The following is a 24796-nucleotide window of genomic DNA, read 5'->3' on the forward strand; positions in this document are numbered from 1 at the left end:
GGCCTTCCCTCAGGCACTCATAAAAGCCCACGCACCACAAGGAAAGAGTAGCCCCACTCGCCACAACTAGAGAAAAGCCCACGCACAGCAACCAAGACCCAACGTAGCCAAAAAAAAAAAAAAATACCATTCACTTAAAAATTAAAAAAAAGAATTCCCTGGAGAATAAACAAAGGCGAATGGAGAGTGTCAAAGATGGCCAGCTTGGACGTAGAGGTTCCCTTAGGGAACACTGAAAAGGTTTCCATTAAAGGTGGTTGCCAAGCACTGTAGCCTAAACGTCACACGTGCTACCTGTCTGCCAAGAAATCTGTCCTGGCAGTTCCGAGGCTTCAGCCACGGTGGTCAGAGGCTTCTAAGAGTTTCCTCCCTAGAGCGGGGGGCAGGCGTGCCTATTGCAGAGGGGCCTGGGAGAGGCCAGGCTCTGTCTCACGCACCACCTGGATAAACATACATTATGGGGAGGCAGGTGGAGGAAATGACAGGATCACCTTGAAGAAACCAAAGTGAGGAGGCTGTCTGAGACTCAGAGCTGAATTTGAGAGACGAATTCAGGAGTATACAGGTTGAAATACCCAAGCCCTGACTTCCTTTGTGGGCATGTTGGGGTTTAACCTTCCACGTAGATGATCGAAACATTTTACCTCCCCAGCAGAAAACAAAGAGAAGCTCAGCTCAGCGCCTGGGAAATTTCCAGGTAGAATACATTCCGCCCAAGACCTCCATATAGCATGTGGCCTTTAGCATCACCACCAATGCTTGTTTCTCCGGCAAACTTTCATACACACACATACATACACACACACACACACACACACACACTGAAAAGTATTTCAATGCTAACTCCCTGCTAGTTTGGCTCATGCAAAAGAGGGTTAAAACTCTCAGTGAGGAAAACCCAAAATGTCCAATTGTATGAAATTCCTTTAACCCAGACACGGGCTACGTTCTGGGGTGGAGACTTACCTGCTTCATGCTCCCTCATTTCCCCTTTACCCTCTCACCCCAACAAGGTAATATGGGCTGGTTTCATTAAGAATACACACCTTTATCAATACCGCCAGGTAATTATATTAGGCACAGGTGAAAGCTCCCGACAGCTCTGTAAGGCAAGCTCTCTAGTCAGGGAGCAATGGTTTTTACCTTCTGGGTCAGAGGACTGCACACCCCCCCATTAATCCTGGTTCCAGAAAGTTTTGCTATAGTCATCCAAGGACCAACCCCTATTAACGAATCCTAACAAAGGAAACACTCAGACATAGGCAAACAAAAGGCATGGGACTCTGACCCAGGGACTGGGATTCTAACCTGATTGATCCTTTGGTACCTCAGTGGCTGCAACCTTTTAGAGTGTCTCTCTTAAGGTGGGACTCTAACCCACAATCCGGATGACATTATTCAACAATACAGGCACTGGTGCATTTTAACAAGGTTACTCACCCCCAAAGACATCTGATTTCGGAGCTGTTTCTTCTCTCAAAAGTGAAAGGAGCACTGAGGGGCCTGGAGGGCCACAGCGTTACCGGGAAGCAGGAACTCGACAGCTGACCCTCTAGATGATTTTGGTCTGGGTGGCCACTCAGGGTCTGTGGTGAGGGCCACACTCCGCCAGGGGCTACAGTGCCTCAGGCAGGCTGTCACAAGACTGAGTCCCTTCATGAGTCCAAAATTATTACTGAGCAAGGGCTTGCTACCCAACGTGCATAAGAGCCAACACTATGTGCCTGGCATTTGAGAGAAGGAAGAGCGTTATTATGAGGTAGGCTGCCAAGGAGACAGATTTGAGGGCCTTGCCTTGGTTGACCCCCGGATGAGGAGGAACCTTGGATACAGACGGATGACGATAAGCAATAGGTGGATGAACACCCACAGTGTTCAAGGGTCAGCTCTACACCAGTTAAAGGACATTGTCATACTGGATAAAAAAGCAAAACCCAATATTTGCTTTCTACAAGAAACCCACTTTAGAATGTAAACTGGTGCAGCCACTATGGAAAACAGTATGGAGGTTCCCTAAAAAACTAAAAATAGAGCTATCATATGATCCAGCAATCTCACTCCATGGCATATAACTGGAAAAGCCAAAAACTCTAATTTCATCTTTATTTCTAATAATCAAAAAGATACATGTGTCCCAATGTTCACAGCAGCACTATTCACAACAAGCAAGTCACGGAAGCTATCTACGTGTCCATCAGCAGAGGAATGGATAAAGAAGATGTGGCATAGCCTCCTGTTGTTTCCCAGAACCTGTCAGGATTCCCACTTTCCAACAGTCCTGCATTGTGGCAGAGCCTGGAGCTAAGAGCAGAGAGAATTAGTGGAACAAGCTTCATCTCTCCTGGATGCCAATGAACAACCTCACAGCCTTCTCCTTTGGGCTCTGACCTAAGACTCTCCCAGCCTGTTTGCAAGAGGCTAAGGGCCTCTCAACTTCCAACATGTCCCTGACCCATCTGAAATGGGCAACACCTGGAGAACTTAACTTTCTAAAAACACACTAGCCTGGAAGGAAGAGCTCAGCCTCTTCTTTTGGGGAGGGACGTTTAGGTGACTATTCTTGAGAGAGCAGAACAGCAAGCTTTGTCCTCAGCACCTTAGCCCTGTGGGGCCCTGGGTTGTTCTAGTTCCTGCCTTTGCTGCCAGGAGATGTGTCAGCTTGATCAACCTAATATGGTAACTGAGAAGATGAGAACAGAAGTGATGAACCTGCTGCAGGTTTGCTACTTGGTATTACAGCTGATTGAACCCCAGGCCCCTGTGTCCCACTTCTTGAGATCCCACTGTTAGCAGGAAATGATCAGAATATACAAGTCTCACCATTTAGACCCTCTGTGACCCAGACCCTTTGCTCTCTTCAGCCCCATCTCTCGCTGTCACCGCATGATGCATACTCTAGTGATAATTATTATTATTGTAGATTTGTGGGGTTTTATTTGTTTGAATGCTATAGAAGGGAAGCTAACTGGTAATGTATTGATCTGGGATAAATGCCAAGCCTGGGGAGGGTTGGGTTTTGCCAGGCAGAGGCAGGGAAGAAAAAAGAAAGGGCATTTAGAAAGAAATGAACAGCAAAGGCCATTAGCAGAGCAGCTAGCTGGCCACTGGCAGGTACAGAACCCAGGCAGAGAGCAGTAGTGCCAGGAATCCCTTCCCAGCAGCACGCTATAGCCCTGTTGCCCCACAGTGCTTACTGCAAGATAGTCGTACATACAGAGGGATCTATTCTCCCCGCGGATGCAAGTCCCCCCCATAAACCCTGCTCCCAACCACAGCCCCTTTCCCAGCAGCAGCCACCGGTACGAATCATGTATATGCTCCACCCTTCCTGACCTCTGTCCACACAGCTATAGGCTCATCCACGGGTCCATTCATCCGTCCACTCAGACATACTGTGTGGTTTGAAAAAGCAGTAGTAAATGCTATTTACTGCACTGTGGGGCTTCGGGTTAAGCACTTAATCACACATCTTAGAAGTCTTTCCATGTCGATAGAGATTTACCTCAGTTGTTAACTAGCTACACTGTATTCATGACATAAACGTACCATAATTGTTTTCACCATTCCTCTACTGTATGAACACTTCAGTTACTTGATTTTTCTCCACTGTAAACAATGCTGCGGTGCACATCCGAGCACCTAGATGATGGTGCGTGTGTGCCATCATCTGAGCGGGATCCATTCCGGAGTTTTGGGTCCAAGGGTGGGTCCAGTAAAATGTGAGGCCCTGTTAAACTGCCCTCCAACAAAGGCTGTGTGGGGCTCCCCTGGTGGCGCCGTGGTTAAGAATCCATCTTAGGGCTTCCCTGGTGGCACTGTGGTTGAGAGTCCACCTGCTGGGGACACGGGTTCGTGCCCCGGTCCGGGAGGATCCCACATGCTGCAGAGCGGCTGGGCCCGTGAGCCATGGCCGCTGAGCCTGCGCGTCCCGAGCCTGTGCTCCGCAACGGGAGCGGCTACAAGAGTGAGAGGCCCGCGTACCGCAGGAAAAAAGAAACAAAAAACAAAACAAAACAAAAGAATCCACCTTAAAATCCGCCAGGGAGAACAGGTTTTAGTGAGGGTCCCCCCTTGAACCATAAGTTTACATCTCTTCCACAAATTCTTACTTTGCAAAATAACTTAGAAAAATCAGTGGAGGTCAGACGTACCTGCTACTCTTGATCTGAGGAAAGTTGATACCGCAGTGCACGGCAGAGAGCTGACGGTAGCACAGCCAGGAGTCCTTCCTCGAAGAAAAACAAGCACTTAGTGAAGCTGGGCTCTGCAGCTGGCTGACTGGGTTTCCTCCGCTGCAGTGCTCAAGAGAGTTTACTTCTTGGCCAGCAAAACCCCAGAAGAGGCTGGAACAACTACCTTCACCAAATGCCTGCCGCTTCTTCCCAGCCTTTATGGTTGGGGCCGCACACCAATCAGCAGTCTTATCAGAGACTCAGGTCTGCGTGATGCTGCAATGCTGGCTGTACCGTGAAAACCTGGGCGTTCACGGGAGATGAAGGAAAGCACCAGGACTTGCCAATCTGTGGCTACGAGCACCCTTTATTCCTATATAGGCAGCACCTGGGCACACGCGCCACTTGCCCCGCCAACCACTCTCCATCTTAGTGCCTGTTCAGAGGGGTTAGTTGGCCCGCCTGAGAATGGATGTCTGGGAGGAGAAAGCACAAAAACAAGCAAACCTTAAGTCAAAGTCTTAGTCAATATCCCAGGTTTCAAACCCAAGAGCTAAGAACAGTCTATGGAGTGCAAATCTCTAGAAAATGGCCTTCCCTCAGCCGCCCATAAAAGCCCGCACACAGCGGAGCCAGGAGCGGCGGCGCCAGGTACGTGGGATCTTAGCTGCCCAACGAGGGATCAAATCTGCACCCCCTGCATTGGAAGGCAAAGTCTTGGCCACTGGACCACCAGAGAAGTCCGATTTGGCCAATTTTGATAGCCCTCTGTTTCGTCGTGACTTGTTTCTGGGTATTTTACAGTACTTCATCCTACATTAGAAAATACATTTTTGATAGAAAAAAAAACAAGCCTGCGCACCACAAGGAAGAGTAGCCCTGCTCGCCGCAACTAGAGAAGAGCCCGCCCGCAGCAACCAACACCCAACGCCACCAAACAAACAAAAAATAACATTCACTTAAAAATAAAGAAAAGAATTCCCTGGAGAAGCCACAAAGGAGAATGGAAGGTCTCAAAGACAACAAGCTTGGATTTGAAGGTTCCCTTAGGGAACACTGAAAAGGTTTCCATTAAAGGTGGTTGCCAAGCACTGTAGCCTAAACGTCACGCGTGCTGCCTGTCTGCCAAGAAATCTGTCCTGGCAGTTCCGAGACTGGAGGCTCGGTGGTCAGAGGTTCCTAAGAGTTTCCCCCCTAGAGCGGGGGCAGGCGTGCCTATTGCAGAGGGGCCTGGGAGAGGCCAGGGTCTGTCTCACGCACTGCCTGGATAAATTTACCTCATGGCGAGGCAGGTGGAGGCAGTGACAGGATCACCTTGAAGAAACCAAAGTGAGGAGGCTGTCTGAGACTCAGAGCTGAATTTGAGAGACGAATTCAGGAGTATACAGATTGAAATACCCAAGCCCTGACTTCTTTGTGGGCATGTTGGGGTTTAATCTTCCAGGTAGATGATCGAAACATTTTACCTCCCCAGCAGAAATCAAAGAGAAGCTCAGCTCAGCACCTGGGAAATTTCCAGGTAGAATACATTCCACCCAAGACCTCCATATAGCATGTGGCCTTTAGCATCACCACCAATGCTTCTTCCTCCGGCAAACTTTCACACAAACAGACACACACACACACACACACACACACACACACACACACACACACACATACTGAAAGGCATTTCAATGCTAACTCCCTGCTAGTTTGGCTCATGCAAAAGAGGGTTAAAACTCTCAGTGAGGAAAACCCAAAATGTCCAATTGTATGAAATTCCTTTAACCCAGAGACGGGTGACGTTCTTCTGGGGTGGAGACTTACCTGCTTCATGCTCCCTCATTTCCCCTTTACCCTCTTGCCCTAACAAGGTAATCTGGGCTGGTTTCATTAAGAATATACATCTTTGAGCTTCCCTAGTGACGCAGTGGTTGGGGTTCCGCCTGCCGATGTATGGGACGTGGTTTCGTGCCCCAGTCCGGGAAGATCCCACGTGCTGCGGAGCAGCTGGGCCTGTGAGCCGTGGCCGCTGAGCCTGCGCGTCCGGAGCCTGTGCTCCGCAACGGGAGAGGCCACGGCAGTGAGAGGCCCGCCTACCGCAAAAAAAAAAATAATAAATATACATCTTTATCAACCGCCAGGTAATCATATTAGGCACAGGTGAAAACTCCCGACAGCTCTGTAAGGCAAGCTCTCTAGTCAGGGAGTGATGGCTTTTACCTCCTGGGTCAGAGGACCACCCCCTCCCTCCATTAATCCTGGTTCCAGAAAGTTTTGCTATACTCATCCGGGAACCAACTCCTATCAGCCAATCCTAACAAAGGAAACACTCAGACATAGGCAAACAAAAAGGCATGGGGCTCTAACTCAGGGTTGGGATTCTAACCTGATTGATCCTTTGGTACCTCAGTGGCTGCAACCTTTTAGAGTGACTCTCTTATGGTGGGACTCTAACCCACAATCCCGATGACATTATTCAACAACATAGGAGCAGGTGCATTTTAACAAGCTTACTCACCCCCAAAGACATCTGATTTTGGAGCTGTTTCTTCTCTCAAAAGTGAAAGGAGCACTGAGGGGCCTGGAGGGCCACAGCGTTACCGGGAAGCAGGAACTCGACAGCTGACCCTCTAGATGATTTTGGTCTGGGTGGCCCGTCAGGGTCTGTGGTGAGGGCCCACACTCCGCCAGGGGCTACAGTGCCTCGGGCAGGCTGTCACAAGACTGAGTCCCTTCATGGAGTCCAAAATTGTTACTGAGTAAGGGCTCGCTACCCAACGTGCATAAGAGCCAACACTATGTGCCTGGCATTTGAGAAAAGCAAGAACTTTATTGGGAGGTTGGCTGCCAAGAAGACAGATTTGAGGGCCTTGCCTTGGTTGACCCCCGGATGAGGAGGAACCTTGGATAGAGAGGGATGACGATAAGCAGTAGGTGGATGAACACCCACAGTGTTCACGGGTCAGCTCTACACCAGTTAAAGGACATTGTCATACTGGATAAAAAAGCAAAACCCAATATTTTCTTTGTACAAGAAACCCACTTTAGAGTGTAATTTGGTGCAGCCACTATGGAGAACAGTATGGAGGTTCCCTAAAAAACTAAAAACAGAGCTACCATATGATCCAGCAATCCCACTCCAGGGGGATATAACTGGAAAAACTAATTTCGTCTTTACTTTCTAATAATCAAAAAGATACATGTGTCCCAATGTTCATAGCAGCACTATTCACAACAAGCAAGTCACGGAAGCTATCTACGTGTCCATCGACAGAGGAATGGATAAAGAAGATGTGGCATAGCCTCCTGTCGTTTCCCAGAACCTGTCAGGATTCCCACTTTCCAACAGTCCTGTGCTCTGGCAGAGCCTGGAGCTAAGAGCAGAGAGAATTAGTGGAACAAGCTTCATCTCTCCTGGATGCCAATGAACAACCTCACAGCCTTCTCCTTTGGGCTCTGACCTAAGACTCTCCCAGCCTGTTTGCAAGAGGCTAAGGGCCTCTCAACTTCCAGCATGTCCCTGACCCATCTGAAATGGGCAACACCTGGAGAACTTAACTTGTTAAAAACACACTAGCCTGGAAGGAAGAGCTCAGCCTCCTCTTTCGGGGAGGGACGTTTAGGTGACTATTCTTGAGAGAGCAGAACAGCAAGCTTTGTCCTCAGCACCTTAGCCCTGTGGGGCCCTGGGTTGTTCTAGTTCCTGCCTTTGCTGCCAGGAGATGTGTCAGCTTGATCATACCAATATGGTAACTGAGAAGATGAGAACAGAAGTGATGAACCTGCTGCAGGTTTGCTGGTTGGTATTAGAGCTGATTGAACCCCAGGCCCCCTGTGTCCCACTTCTGCAGATCCCACTGTTAGCAGGAGATGATCAGAATATACAAGTCTCACCATTTAGACGCTCTGTGACCATGACCCTTTGCTCTCTTCAGCCCCACCTCTCCCTGTCACCCCATGGTCTGTACTCTAGTGAAAATTTTCTTTTCTTCATTAAAGTATAATTGATTTACATTATTGTGTTAGTTTCAAGTACACAGCAAAGTGATTTGTTTCAACACATATATTCTTATTTTTCAATTCTTTTCTTATAATTCGTTTATTGTAAGATATTGAATATAGTTCCCTGTGCTGTAACAGGAAATCCTTGTTGTTTATTTTAAATATGGTAGCGTGCATCTGTTAATTTCATACTCCTAAATTTATCCCTTCCCTGCTTTGGTGACCATAAATTTGTTCTCTATGTCTGTGAGACTCTTTCTGTTTTGTAAATCATTTCATTTGTGCTATTTTTTCGATACCACATGTAAGTGAAATCATGTAAAAAAAAAAAAGATGTGGCATATATATATACATATATGAACACATATAATGGAATATCACTCAGCCATAAAAAAGAATGAACTAATGCCATTTGCAGCAACATGACCTACAGATTATCATACTAAGTGAAGTAAGTCACACAGAGAAAGACAATATCGTATGTCACTTGTACGTGAAATCTAAAATAAAATTATACAAATGAACTCATTTACAAAAGAGAAACAGATTCACAGACATAACAAACAAACTTATGGTTACCAAAGAGGAAGGTGGGATAAATTAGGAGTTTGGGATTAACAGCTACACACTACTATATATAAAATATATAAACAACGAGGACCTACTTTATAGCACAGGGAACTGCATTCAGTATCTTGTAATAGCTTATAATGGAAAGGAATCTAAATTATATTTATATATATATATATCTGAATCACTTTGCTTTACACGTGAAACTAACACAACATTGTAAATCAACTATACTTCAATAATAATGAAAAAACAACCTACTTTAAATATAAAGACATAGGTAGACAAAAAGTAAAAGGATGGAAAAAGATATTCCATGGAAACAGTAATCAAAAAAAAAAAAAACACCTAGAGGGCTGTATTAATCTCAGACACAGCAGACATCAGGACAAGGAATATCCCTAGGGATAGTCAAGAATATTACATAATGACAAAGAAGTCAATTATCCAAGAATACAACTATCCTAAATGTATGTGCAGCTTAGAAGAGAGCTTCTAAATACATGAAACAAAACTGAGAACTGAAAGAACAAATAGACAAATCTCTGGTGGAGATCGACAAATCTCTGGTGACCCATCTCTCTCAGTAACAGATGGTACAAGTACAGAGAAAGTAAGAATATAAAAGACCTGAACAAAAGTACAAACCAACTTGACCTAATTGATATTTAGAGAATATTCTTCTTAACACAAGAGAATACACATTCTTCCCAAGGACACATGGAACAGTCACCAAGATGTACCATATTCTTAACTATATGAAAAACCATGAAACATTTAAAAAGCAAAAAAAGTTTAAACATCTAAATCATACAAAGTATATCTTGTACCATAATAGAATTAAACATGAAATCATTAACAGAACAATAACTGGGTAATCCAAAATTATGGAAATTGAACAACATACTTATAAACAACCCACAAGTCAAAGAAGAAATCCCATGGGAAATTAGACAATGTTTTTAACTGAATGAAAAAATAATCAATGATCTGAGTTGTACCTTAAGAAACCAGAAAAAGAACAAATTAAACCCATAGCAACTGTAAGGAAGGAAAGAGGGTAACAGCAGAATTGAATGAAATCCAGAAAATGTCAGAGAATAATCAGTAAAGCCAAAAGCCCATTCATTGAAAAAAAAATCAATAAAATATTCAAGAAAAACAAAACAAGAAAGATACAAGTTAAAAATGTCGGGAATCAAAGAGGGGACATCATCCCCAACATCACCAGCCACTAAAAGGATAATAAGGGAATACTATAAAATGCTCTAGGTAAAAGGATAATAAGGGAATCCTGTAAAACGCTCTAAGTACATCTCTTCAAGTTAGATAAAATGGACAAATCTCTGGAGAGACACAAGAAGATGCTTCTAGCATCAGTGAGCTGGCCTGTTGGTCCTAAGGCGAGGATGAGAAACATGGGAGGCGGAGCTGCACCAGCTAAGGTACCTCTGCTGAGCCCAGCCTGGAGCAGAATCCCCAGTCGCCACGTAGATGCATGAGTGAACCCTACAGAGTCCAACAGGATCAGCCGCACAAGGTGTAGATGAGAGAGAAATAAATGTCGTTTATTATTATTGTAGATTTGTGGGGTTTTATTTGTTTGAATGCTATAGAAGAGAAGCTAACTGGTAATGTATTGATCTGGGATAAATGCCAAGCCTGGGGAGGGTTGGGTTATCCCAGGCAGAGGCAGGGAAGAAAAAAGAAAGGGCATTTAGAAAGAAATGAACAGCAAAGGCCATTAGCAGAGCAGCTAGCTGGCCACTGGCAGGTACAGAACCCAGGCAGAGAGCAGTAGTGCCAGGAATCCCTTCCCAGCAGCACGCTATAGCCCTGTTGCCCCACAGTGCTTACTGCAAGATAGTCATACATACAGTGGGATCTATTCTCCCCGCGGATGCAAGTCCCCCCCATAAACCCTGCTCCCAACCACAGCCCCTTTCCCAGCAGCAGCCACCGGTACGAATCATGTATATGCTCCACCCTTCCTGACCTCTGTCCACACAGCTATAGGCTCATCCACGGGTCCATTCATCCGTCCACTCAGCCATACTGTGTGGTTTTAAAAAGCAGTAGTAAATGCTATTTACTGCACTGTGGGGCTTCGGGTTAAGCACTTAATCACACATCTTAGAAGTCTTTCCATGTCAATATATAGAGATTTACCTGAGTTTTTAAATTGCTACATTGTATTCATGAGATAAATGTACCATAATTGTTTTCACCATTCCTCTACTGAATGGACACTTTAGTTACTTGATTTTTCTCCACTGTAAACAATGCTGCGGTGCACATCCGAGCACCCAGATGATTGTGCGTGTGCGCCATCATCTGAGGGCGATCCATTCCGGATTTTGGGGTCCAAGGGTGGGTCCAGTAAAATGTGAGGCACTGTTAAACTGCCCTCCAACAAAGGCTGTGTGGGGCTCCCCTGGTGGCGCCGAGGTTAAGAATCCATCTTAGGGCTTCCCTGGTAGTGCAGTGATTGAGAGTCCACCTGCAGGGGACACGGGTTCGTGCACTGGTCCGGGAAGATCCCACATGCCGCGGAGCAGCTGGGCCCATGAGCCATGGCCGCTGAGCCTGCGCGTCCCGAGCCTGTACTCCGCAACGGGAGCGGCTACAAGAGTGAGAGGCCCGCGTACCGCAGGAAAAAAAAAACAAAAAACAAAACAAAACAAAAAGAATCCACCTTAAAATCCACCAGGGAGAACAGGTTTTAGTGAGGGTCCTCCCTTGAACCATAAGTTTACATCTCTTCCACAAATTCTTACTTTGCAAAATAACTTAGAAAAACCAGTGGAGGTCAGACGTACCTGCTACTCTTGATCTGAGGAAAGTTGATACCGCAGTGCAGGCAGAGAGCTGACGGTAGCACAGCCAGGAGTCCTTCCTCGAAGAAAAACAAGCACTTAGTGAAGCTGGGCTCTGCAGCTGGCTGACTGGGTTTCCTCCGCTGCAGTGCTCAAGAGAGTTTACTTCTTGGCCAGCAAAACCCCAGAGGAGGCTGGAACAACTACCTTCACCAAACGCCTGCCGCTTCTTCCCAGCCTTTATGGTTGGGGCCGCACACCAATCAGCAGTCTTATCAGAGGCTCAGGTCTGCGTGATGCTGCAATGCTGGCTGCACCTGGAAAACCTGGGCGTTCACGGGAGATGAAGGAAAGCACCAGGACTTGCCAATCTGTGGCTACGAGCACCCTTTATTCCTATATAGGCAGCACCTGGGCACACGGGCCACTTGCCCCGCCAACCACTCTCCATCTTAGTGCCTGTTCTGAGGGGTTAGCTTGCCCCCGAGAATGGATGTTTGGGGAGAGAGAGCGTGAAAACAGGCAACCCCTAAGTCAAAGTCTTAGTCAATATCCCAGGTTTCAAACCCAAGAGCTGAGAACAGTGTATGGACTGCAAATCTCTAGAAAGTGGCCTTCCCTCAGTAACTCATAAAAGCCCGTGCACCACAAGGAAGATTGCCCCGCTCGCCGCAACTAGAGAGGGACCCGCATGCAGCAACCAAGTCCCAACGCAGCCAAAAAAAAAAAAAAAAAAAAATACCATTCACTTAAAAGACAAACAAAGAATTCCCTGGAGAATCACAAAGGAGAATGGAGGGTCTCAAAGACAACAAGCTTGGATTTGAAGGTTCCCTTAGGGAACACTGAAAAGGTTTCCATTAAAGATGGTTGCCAAGCACTGTAGCCTAAACGTCACGCGTGCTGCCTGTCTGTCAAGAAATCTGTCCTGGCAGTTCCGAGGCCGTAGCCACGGTGGTCAGAGGCTCCTAAGAGTTTCTACCCGAGTGCTGAGGGCAGGCGTGCCTATTGCAGAGGGGCCTGGGAGAGGCCAGGGTCTGTCTCACGCACTGCCTGGATAAATTTACCTCATGGCGAGGCAGGTGGAGGCAGTGACAGGATCACCTTGAAGAAACCAAAGTGAGGAGGCTGTCTGAGACTCAGAGCTGAATTTGAGAGACGAATTCAGGAGTATACAGATTGAAATACCCAAGCCCTGACTTCTTTGTGGGCATGTTGGGGTTTAATCTTCCAGGTAGATGATCGAAACATTTTACCTCCCCAGCAGAAATCAAAGAGAAGCTCAGCTCAGTGCCTGGGAAATTTCCAGGTAGAATACATTCCGCCCATAGACCTCCATATAGCATGTGGCCTTTAGCATCACCACCAATGCTTCTTCCTCCGGCAAACTTTCATACACACACTCACACTCACACACAGACACACACACACACACACACTGAAAGACATTTTAATTCTAACTCCCTGCTAGTTTGGCTCATACAAAAGAGGGTTTAAACTCTCAGTGAGGAAAACCGAAAACATCCAATTGTATGAAATTCCTTTAACCGAGACACGGGTGACATTCTTCTGGGGTGGAGACTTACCTGCTTCATGCTCCCTCATTTCCCCTTTACCCTCTTGCCCTAACAAGGTAATCAGGGCTGGTTTCATTAAGAATACACACCTTTATCAATAGTGCCAGGTAATTCTATTAGGCACAGGTGAAAACTCTCAACAGCTCTGTAAGGCAAGCTCTCTAGTCAGGGAGCCATGGCTTTAACCTCCTGGGTCAGAGGACTGCCCTCTCCCCCATTAATCCTGGTTCCAGAAAGTTTTGCTATAGTCATCCAGGAACCAACCCCTATTAGCCAATCGTAACAAAGGAAACACTCAGACATAGGCAAACAAAAAGGCATGGGGCTCTAACCCAGGGTTGGGATTCTAACCTGATTGATCCTTTCGTACCTCAGTGGCTGCAACCTTTTAGAGTGTCTCTCTTAAGGTGGGACTCTCACCCACAATCCTGATGAGTTTATTCAACAATATAGTCAGTGGTGCATTTTAACACGGTTACTCACCCCAAAGACATCTGATTTAGGAACTGTTTCTTCTCTCAAAAGTGAAAGGAGCACTGAGGGGCCTGGAGGGCCACAGCGTTACCGGGAAGCAGGAACTCGACAGCTGACCCTCTAGATGAATTTGGTCTAAGTGGCCACTCAGGGTCTGTGGTGAGGGCCCACACTCCGCCAGGGGCTACAGTGCCTCGGGCAGGCTGTCACAAGACTGAGTCCCTTCATGGAGTCCAAAATTGTTACTGAGCAAGGGCTTGCTACCCAACGTGCATAAGAGCCAACACTATGTGCCTGGCATTTGAGAAAAGCAAGAACTTTATTGGGAGGTTGGCTGCCAAGGAGACAGATTTGAGGGCCTTGCCTTGGTTGACCCCCCAGATGAGGAGGAACCTTGGATACAGACAGATGACGATAAGCAATAGGTGGATGAACACCCACAGTGCTCAAGGGTCAGCTCTACACCAGTTAAAGGACATTGTCATACTGGATAAAAAAGCGAAACCCAATATTTGCTATCTACAAGAAACCCACTTTAGAATGTAAACTGGTGCAGCCACTATGGAGAACAGTATGGAGGTTCCCTAAAAAACTAAAAATAGAGCTACCTTATGATACAGCAATCCCCTCCAGGGGGATATATCTGGAAAAGACGAAAACTCTAATTCAAAAGATACATGTACCCCAATGTTCATAGCAGCAGTATTCACAACAGCCAAGTCATGGAAGCTATCTAAGTGTCCATCGACAGAGGAATGGATAAAGATGATGTGGCATATATATATGATGGAATATCACTCAACCATAAAAAAGAATTAACTAATGCCATTTGCAGCAACATGACCTACAGATTATCATACTAAGTCAAGTAAGTCACAAAGACAATATCATATATCAGTTATATGTGAAATCTAAAATAAATTATACAAATGAACTTATTTACAAAAAAGAAACAGATTCACAGACATAACAAACAAACTTATGGTTACCTAAGAGGAAGGGGGGGATAAATTAGGAGTTTGGGATTAACAGCTACACACTACTATATATGAAATATGTAAACAAGGACCTACTTTATAGCACAGGGAACTACATTCAATATCTTGTAATAACTTATAATGGAAAGGAATCTAAATTATATATATAGCCATATATATATATATCTGAATCACTTTGCTTTACACCTGAAACTAACACAACATTGTAAATCAACTATACTTCAATAATAATGAAAAAAAGAAGCCACGTTAAATATAAAGACACAGGTAGGATAAAAGTAAAAGGATGGAAAAAGATATTACATGGAAACTGTAATCAGAATAAACAAAAAAACAGCTAGAGTGCTGTACTAATCTCAGACAGAGCAGACATTAGAACAAGGAATATTTCTAGGGATAGTGAAGAATATTACATAATGACAAAGAAGTCAATTATCCAATACAACTATCCTAAATGTATGTGCACCTTACAAGAGAGCTTGTAAATACATGAAACAAAACTGAGAACTGAAAGAACAGATAGACAAATCTCTGGTGACACATCTCTCTCTGCAACAGATGGTACAAGTACAGAGAAATTAAGAATATAAAACACCTGAACAAAAGTACAAACCACTTGACCTAATTGATATTTAGGGGTACTCTACTTAACAACAGAACACACATTCTTCCCAAGGACACATGGAGCAGTCACCAAGATGTACCATATACTCATGTATATGAAAAACCATTAAAAATTTTAAAAGCATAAAAACTTTAAATATCTAAATCATACAAAGTAGTTCTTGTACCATAACAGAAGCATATTGATATCATTAACAGGACAATAACTGGGAAATCCAAACATATGGAAATTGAACAACACTCTTATAAACAACCCACGAGTCAAAGAAAAAATCCCAAGGGAAATTAGTCAATGTTTTTAATTGAATGAAAAAATAATCAATGATCTGAGTTCTACCTGAAGAAACCAGAAAAGAATTAAACCCATAGCAACTATAAAGCAGGAAAGAGGATAACAGCAGAAATGAATGAAATCCAGAAAATGTCAGAGAATAATCAATAAAGCCAAAAGCCGTTTCACTGAAAAAGAAAAAAATATATAAAATATTCAAGAAAAACAAAACAAAACAAGAAAGACACAAGTTACAAATGTCAGGCATCAAAGAGTGGACATCATCACCAACATCACCGTTTTAGTGTACAGACACTAAAGGGATAAAAAGGGAATAGTAGAAAATGCTCTAGATACATCACTTCAATAAGTTAGATAAAATGGACAAATCTCTGGAGAGACACAATAAGATTCTTCTAGCATCACCTAGCTGGCCTGTTGGTCCTAAGGCGAGGATGAGAAACACGTGAGGCAGAGCTGCACCAGCTAAGGTACCTCTGCTGAGCCCAGCCTGGAGCAGAATCCCCAGTCACCATGTAGATGCCTGAGTGAACCCTACAGAGTCCAACAGGATCAGCCGCACAAGGTGTAGATGAGAGAGAAATAAACGTTTATTATTATTGTAGATTTGTGGGGTTTTATTTGTTTGAATGCTATAGAAGGGAAGCTAACTGGTAATGTATTGATCTGGGATAAATGCCAAGCCTGGGGCTTCCCTGGTGGCGCAGTGGTTGAGAGTCCGCCTGCCGATTCAGGGGACGCGGGTTCGTGCCCCGGTCCGGGAGAATCCCACATGCCTTCGAGCGGCTGGGATCGTGAGCCATGGCCGCTGAGCCTGCGCGTCCAGAGCCTGAGCTCCACAACGGGAGAGACCACAGCAGTGAGAGGCCCGTGTAACGCAAAAAATAAATTAATTAATTAATTAAAATGCCAAGCCTGGGGAGGGTTGGGTTTTGCCAGGCAGAAGCAGGGAAGAAACAAGAAAGGGCATTTACAAAGAAATGAACAGCAAAGACCATTAGCAGGGCAGCTAGTCGGCCACTAGCTGTTACAGAACCCAGGCAGAGAGCAGTAGTGCCAGGAATCCCTTCCCAGCAGCACGCTATAGTCCTGTTGCCCCACAGTGCTTACTGCAAGATAGTCATACATACAGAGGGATCTATTCTCCCCCTGGATGGAAGTTCCCCCCCCACAAACCCTTCTCCCAACCACAGCCCCTTTCCCAGCAGCAGCCACTGGTACGAATCATGTATATGCTCTACCCTTCCTGACCTCTGTCCACACAGCTATAAGCTCATCCACGGATCCATTCATCCATCCTCTCAGCCATACTGTGTGGTTTTTCTTTTTTTGCGGTACGCGGGCCTCTCACTGTTCCGGCCTCTCCCGTTGCGGAGCACAGGCTCCGGACGCGCAGGCTCAGCGGCCATGGCTCACGGGCCCAGCTGCTCCACGGCATGTGGGATCTTCCCAGACTGAGGCACGGACCCGCGTCCCCCGCTTCGGAAGGCGGACTCTCAACCACTGCGCCACCAGGGAAGCCCTTGTGTGGTTTTAAAAAGCAGTAGTAGATGCTATTTATTGCACTGTGGGGCTTCGGGTTAAGCACTTAATCACACATCTTAGAAGTCTTTCCATGTCGATAGAGATTTACCTCAGTTGTTAAATTGCTACATTGTATTCATGACATAAACGTACCATGATTGTTTTCACCATTCCTCTACTGAATGGACTCTTTAGTTACCTGATTTTTCTCCACTGTAAACAATGCTGCGGTGCACATCCGAGCACCTAGATGATTGTGCATGTGCGCCATCACCTGAGCGGGATCCATTCCGGAGTTTTGGGTCCAAGGGTGGGTCCAGTAAAATGTGAGGCACTGTTAAACTGCCTCCAACAAAGGCTGTGTGGGGCTCCCCTGGTGGCGCCGTGGTTAAGAATCCATCTTAGGGCTTCCCTGGTGGAGCCGTGGTTAAGAATCCACCTTAAAATCCACCAGGGAGAACAGGTTTTAGTGAGGGCCCTCCCTTGAACCATAAGTTTACATCTCTTCCACAAATTCTTACCTTGCAAAATAACTTAGAAAAACCAGTGGAGGTCAGACGTATCTGCCTACTCTTGATCTGAGGAACGTTGATAACCGCAGTGCACGGCAGAGAGCTGACGGTAGCACAGCCAGGAGTCCTTCCTCGAAGAAAAACAAGCACTTAGTGAAGCTGGGCTCTGCAGCTGGCTGACTGGGTTTCCTCCGCTGCAGTGCTCAAGAGAGTTTACTTCTTGGCCAGCAAAACCCCAGAAGAGGCTGGAACAACTACCTTCACCAAACGCCTGCCGCTTCTTCCCAGCCTTTATGGTTGGGGCCGCACACCAATCAGCAGTCTTATCAGAGACTCAGGTCTGCGTGATGCTGCAATGCTGGCTGTACCGTGAAAACCTGGGCGTTCACGGGAGATGAAGGAAAGCACCAGGACTTGCCAATCTGTGGCTACGAGCACCCTTTATTCCTATATAGGCAGCACATGGGCACACGGGCCGCTTGCCCCGCCAACCACTCTCCATCTTAGTGCCTGTTCTGAGGAGTTATCTTGTCCCCCAGAGAATGGATGTTTGGGGAGAGAGAGCATGAAAACAGGCAACCCCTAAGTCAAAGTCTTAGTCAATATCCCAGGTTTCAAACCCAAGAGCTGAGAACAGTGTATGGACTGCAAATCTCTAGAAAGTGGCCTTCCCTCAGTAACTCATAGAAGCCCGTGCACCACAAGGAAGATTGCCCCGCTCGCCGCAACTAGAGAGGGACCCGCATGCAGCAACCAAGTCCCAACGCAGCCAAAATAAAAAAAAAAAATACCATTCACTTAAAAAGACAAACAAAGAATTCCCTGGAGAATCACAAAGGGGAATGGAGAGCCTCAAAGATGACCAGCTTGGATTTGAGGGTTCCCTTAGGGAACACTGAAAAGGTTTCCATTAAAGATGGTTGCCAAGCACTGTAGCCTAAACGTCACACGTGCTGCCTGTCTGCCAAGAAATCTGTCCTGGCAGTTCAGAGGCTTCACCCACGGTGGTCAGAGGCTCCTAAGAGTTTGCCCCCGAGTGCTGAGGACAGGCGTGCCTATTGCAGAGGGGCCTGGGAGAGGCCAGGCTCTGTCTCACGCACTGCCTGGATAAATTTATCTCATGGGGAGGCAGGTGGAGGAAATGACAGGATCACCTTGAAGAAACCAAAGTGAGGAGGCTGTCAGACTCAGAGCTGAATTTGAGAGACGAATTCAGGAGTATACAGATTGAAATACCCAAGCCCTGACTTCCTTTGTGGGCATGTTGGGGTTTAATCTTCCAGGTAGATGATCGAAACATTTTACCTCCCCAGCAGAAATCAAAGAGAAGCTCAGCTCAGTGCCTGGGAAATTTCCAAGTAGAATACATTCCGCCCAAGACCTCCATATAGCATGTGGCCTTTTGCATCACCACCAGTGCTTGCTCCTCCGGCAAACTTTCATGCACACACTCACACTCTCACACACACACACACACACACACACACAAACACACACATACACATACTGAAAGGCATTTCAATGCTAACTCCCTGCTAGTTTGGCTCATGCAAAAGAGGGTTAAAACTCTCAGTGAGGAAAACCGAAAACCTCCAATTGTATGAAATTCCTTTAACCCAGACATGGGTGACGTTCTTCTGGGGTCGAGATTTTCCTGCTTCATGTTCCTTTATTTCCCCTTAACCCTCTTGCCACAACAATGTAATCTGGGCTGGTTTAAGAATACACACCTTTATCAATACCGCCAGGTAATTATATTAGGCACAGGTGAAAACTCTCAACAGCTCTGTAAGGCAAGCTCTCTAGTCAGGGAGCCATGGCTTTAACCTCCTGGGTCAGAGGACTGCCCCCCCCCAATTAATCCTGATCCAGAAAGTTTTGCTATAGTCATCCAGGAACCAACCCCTATTAGCCAATCCTAACAAAGGAAACAGTCAAACATAGGCAAACAAAAAGGCATGGGGCTCTAACCCAGGGTTGGGATTCTAACCTGATTGATCCTTTCGTACCTCAGTGGCTGCAACCTTTTAGAGTGTCTCTCTTAAGGTGGGACTCTCACCCACAATCCTGATGAGTTTATTCAACAATATAGTCAGTGGTGCATTTTAACACGGTTACTCACCCCAAAGACATCTGATTTAGGAACTGTTTCTTCTCTCAAAAGTGAAAGGAGCACTGAGGGGCCTGGAGGGCCACAGCGTTACCGGGAAGCAGGAACTCGACAGCTGACCCTCTAGATGAATTTGGTCTAGGTGGCCACTCAGGGTCTGTGGTGAGGCCACACTCCTCCAGGGGCTACAGTGCCTCGGGCAGGCTGTCACAAGACTGAGTCCCTTCATGGAGTCCAAAACTGTTACTGAGCAAGGGCTTGCTACCCAACGTGCGTAAGAGCCAACACTATGTGCCTGGCATTTGAGAAAAGGAAGAACTTTATTGGGAGGTTGGCTGCCAAGGAGACAGATTTGAGGGCCTTGCCTTGGTTGACCCCCCAGATGAGGAGGAACCTTGGATACAGACGGATGACGATAAGCAATAGGTGGATGAACACCCACAGTGCTCAAGGGTCAGCTCTACACCAGTTAAAGGACATTGTCATACTGGATAAAAAAGCAAAACAGAGGGTTTCCCTGGTGGCGCACTGGTTCGGGTCCCCTGCCGATGCAAGGGACACGGGTTTGTGCCCCGGTCCAGGAAGATCCCACATGCCGCTGAGTGCCTGGGCCCGTGAGGCATGGCCGCTGAGCCTAGGCGTGTGGAGCCTGTGCTCTGCAGCGGGAGAGGCCACAACTGTGAGAGGCCCGCGTACCGCAAAAAAAAAAAAAAAAAAAATGTAATTTCGTGCAGTCACTATGGAGAACAGTATGGAGGTTCCCTAAAAAACTAAAAACAGAGCTACCATATGATCCAGCAATCCCACTCCAGGGGGATATAACTGGAAAAACTAATTTCGTCTTTACTTTCTAATAATCAAAAAGATACATGTGTCCCAATGTTCATAGCAGCACTATTCACAACAAGCAAGTCACGGAAGCTATCTACGTGTCCATCGACAGAGGAATGGATAAAGAAGATGTGGCATAGCCTCCTGTTGTTTCCCAGAACCTGTCAGGATTCCCACCTTCCAACAGTCCTGCGTTCTGGCAGAGCCTGGAGCTAAGAGCAGAGAGAATTAGTGGAGCAAGCTTCATCTCTCCTGGATGCCAATGAACAACCTCACAGCCTTCTCCTTTGGGCTCTGACCTAAGACTCTCCCAGCCTGTTTGCAAGAGGCTAAGGGCCTCTTAACTTCCAACATGTCCCTGACCCATCTGAAATGGGCAACACCTGGAGAACTTAACTTTCTAAAAACACACTAGCCTGGAAGGAAGAGCTCAGCCTCCTCTTTCGGGGAGGGACGTTTAGGTGACTATTCTTGAGAGAGCAGAACAGCAAGCTTTGTCCTCAGCACCTTAGCCCTGTGGGGCCCTGGGTTGCTCTAGTTCCTGCCTTTGCTGCCAGGAGATGGGTCAGCTTGATCATACCAATATGGTAACTGAGAAGATGAGAACAGAAGTGATGAACCTGCTGCAGGTTTGCTACTTGGTATTACAGCTGATTGAACCCCAGGCCTCCTGTGTCCCACTTCTGCAGATTCCACTGTTAGCAGGAGATGATCAGAATATACAAGTCTCACCATTTAGACGCTCTGTGACCATGACCCTTTGCTCTCTTCAGCCCCACTTCTCCCTGTGACCCCATGGTCCATACTCTAGTGATAATTTACTTTTTTCATTAAAGTGTAATTGATTTACAGTATAAATATAACACAAGTATAAGTATACATAAGTATAAATATAACACAAGTATAATTGTGTTACTTTCAGGTACACAGCAAAGTGATTTGTTTAAACACATATTCTTATTTTTCAATACTTTTCTTATAATTAGTTTATTGTAAGATATTGAATATAGTTCCCTGTGCTGTAACAGGAAATCCTTGTTGTTTACTTTATACATGGGAGTGTGCATCTGTTAATCTCATACTCCTAATTTATCCCTTCCCCCTCTTTGGTGACCATAAATTTGTTCTCTATGTCTGTGAGACTCTTTGTTTTGTAAATCAGTTCATTTGTGCTATTTTTCAGATTCCACATGTAAGTGATATCATGTAAAAAAAAAAGATGTGGCATATATATATATATAAACACATATAATGGAATATCATTCAGCCATAAAAAAGAATGAACTAATCCCACTTGCAGCAACATGACCTACAGATTATCATACTAAGTGAAGTAAGTCACACAGAGAAAGACAATATCATATATCACTTGTACGTGAAATCTAAAATAAAATTATACAAATGAACTTATTAACAAAAGAGGAACAGAGTCACAGACATAGCAAACAAACTTATCGTTACCAAAGAGGAAAGGTGGGATAAAAAAGGAGTTTGGGATTAACAGCTACACACTACTATATATAAAATATATAAACAACAAGGACCTAATTTATAGCACAGGGAAGTACACACAATATCTTGTAATAACGTATAAAGGAAAGGAATCTAAATTACATATATAACTATATATATATATATATACCTGAATTACTTTGCTTTCTACCTGAAACTAACACAACATTGTAAATCAACTATACTTCAATAATAATGAGAAAAAACCCACTTTAAATATGAAGACATAGGTAGGATAAAAGTAAAAGGATGGAAAAAGATATTACATGGAAACTGTAATCAAAAAACAAAAAAACAGCTAGAGTGCTGTATTAATCTCAGACAGAGCAGACATCACAACAAGGAATATCTCTAGGGATAGTCAAGAATATTACATAATGACAAAAAAGTCAATTATCCAAGAATACAACTATCCTAAATGTATGTGCACCTTAGAAGAGAGCTTGTAAATACATGAAACAAAACTGAGAACTGAAAGGATAGACAAATCTCTGGTGACACATCTCTCTCTGGAACAGATGATACAAGTACAGAGAAAGTAAGAATATAAAAGCCCTGAACAAAAGTACAAACCAACTTGATCTAATTGATATTTAGGGAATACTCTACTTAACAACAAGAGAATACACATTCTTCCCAAGGAAACATGGAACAGTCACCAAGATGTACCATATTCTTATCTGTATGTAAAACCATGAAACATTTGAAAAGCAAAAAAAGTTTAAACATCTAAATCATACGAAGTATTTCTTGTACCATAACAGAATTAAACTTGAAATCATTAACAGGACAACAACTGGGAAATCCAAATATATGGTAATTGAACACTTATAAACAACCCATGAGTCAAAGAAGATCTCCCAGGGGAAATTAGACAATATTTTTAATTGAATGAAAAAATAATCAATGATCTGAGTTCTACCTTAAGAAACCAGAAAAAGAACAAATTAAACCAATAGTAACTATAAGGGAGGAAAGAGGATAACAGCAGAAATGAATGAAATCAGAGAATCAGTAAAGCCAAAAGCCGTTTCACTGAAAAAGAAAATATATATAAAATATTCAAGAAAAACAAAACAAAACAAGAAAGATACAAGTTAAAAATGTCAGGAAGCAAAGAGGGGACAACATCCCCAACATCACCAGCCACTAAAAGGATAATAAGGGAATACTATAAAATGCTCTAGGTAAAAGGATAATAAGGGAATCCTGTAAAACGCTCTAAGTACATCACTTCAAAAAGTTAGATAAAATGGACAAATCTCTGGAGAGATGCAAGAAGATGCTTCTAGCATCACTGAGCTGGCCTGTTGATCCTAAGGCGAGGATGAGAAACACGTGAGGCGGAGCTGCACCAGCTAAGGTACCTCTGCTGAGCCCAGCCTGGAGCAGAATCCCCAGTCGCCATGTAGATGCCTGAGTGAACCCTACAGAGTCCAACAGGATCAGCCGCACAAGGTATAGATGAGAGAGAAATAAACGTTGTTATTATTTTAGATTTGTGGGGTTTTATTTGTTTGAATGCTATAGAAGGGAAGCTAACTGGTAATGTATTGATCTGGGATAAATGCCAAGCCTGGGGAGGGTTGGGTTTTGCCAGGCAGAGGCAGGGAAGAAAAAAGAAAGGGCATTTAGAAAGAAATGAACAGCAAAGGCCATTAGCAGAGCAGCTAGCTGGCCACTGGCAGGTACTGAACCCAGGCAGAGAGCAGTAGTGCCAGGAATCCCTTCCCAGCAGCACGCTATAGCCCTGTTGCCCCACAGTGCTTACTGCAAGATAGTCATACATACAGAAGGATCTATTCTCCCCGCGGATGCAAGTCCCCCCCATAAACCCTGCTCCCAACCACAGCCCCTTTCCCAGCAGCAGCCACCGGTACGAATCATGTATATGCTCCACCCTTCCTGACCTCTGTCCACACAGCTATAGGCTCATCCACGGGTCCATTCATCCGTCCACTCAGCCATACTGTGTGGTTTTAAAAAGCAGTAGTAAATGCTATTTACTGCACTGTGGGGCTTCGGGTTAAGCACTTAATCACACATCTTAGAAGTCTTTCCATGTCGATAGAGATTTACCTCAGTTGTTAACTAGCTACACTGTATTCATGACATAAACGTACCATAATTGTTTTCACCATTCCTCTACTGTATGAACACTTCAGTTACTTGATTTTTCTCCACTGTAAACAAGGCTGCGGTGCACATCCGAGCACCTAGATGATTGTGCGTGTGTGCTATCATCTGAGCGGGATCCATTCCGGAGTTTTGGGTCCAAGGGTGGGTCCAGTGAAATGTGAGGCCCTGTTAAACTGCCTCCAACAAAGGCTGTGTGGGGCTTCCCTGGTGGCGCAGTGGTTGAGAGTCCGCCTGCCGATGCAGGGGACACGGGTTTGTGCCCTGGTCCGGGAGGATCCCACATGCTGCAGAGCGGCTGGGCCCGTGAGCCATGGCCCCTGAGCCTGCGCGTCCCGAGCCTGTGCTCCGCAACGGGAGCGGCTACAAGAGTGAGAGGCCCGCGTACCGCAGGAAAAAAGAAACAAAAAACAAAACAAAACAAAAAGAATCCACCTTAAAATCCACCAGAGAGAACAGGTTTTAGTGAGGGTCCTCCCTTGAACCATAATTTTACATCTCTTCCACAAATTCTTACGTTGCAAAATAATTTAGAAAATCAAGTGGAGGTCAGACGTACCTGCCTACTCTTGATCTGAGGAAAGTTGATAACCGCAGTGCAGGCAGAGAGCTGACGGTAGCACAGCCAGGAGTCGTTCCTCGAAGAAAAACAAGCACTTAG

General features: G+C 45.2%; 1 protein-coding gene and 1 pseudogene across 7 annotated transcripts in view; one reads left to right on the forward strand and one right to left on the reverse strand.

Moving 5' to 3' along the window:
* The window catches only part of LOC101319634 (large ribosomal subunit protein uL11 pseudogene), a 7066-nt pseudogene extending 6091 nt beyond the window's left edge, over positions 1–975 (reverse strand).
* The window catches only part of HMGXB3 (HMG-box containing 3), a 145921-nt gene that overhangs the window by 101232 nt on the left and 19893 nt on the right, over positions 1–24796 (forward strand). For 6 of the 7 annotated variants that reach the window (XM_073802678.1, XM_033853408.2, XM_073802680.1 and 3 more), the window contains one exon: positions 1–10307. This exon is cut by the window's left edge. The exons of the other annotated variant lie outside the window; for it this stretch is intronic. The gene's annotated coding sequence lies outside the window, so the exon portion shown is untranslated. Of the gene's footprint in view, positions 10308–24796 lie in introns of those variants that run through there. 7 annotated transcript variants of the gene reach the window in all.

The sequence above is a fragment of the Tursiops truncatus genome, chromosome 3 (genome assembly GCF_011762595.2).
Source record: "Tursiops truncatus isolate mTurTru1 chromosome 3, mTurTru1.mat.Y, whole genome shotgun sequence".
NCBI lineage: Eukaryota > Metazoa > Chordata > Mammalia > Artiodactyla > Delphinidae > Tursiops > Tursiops truncatus.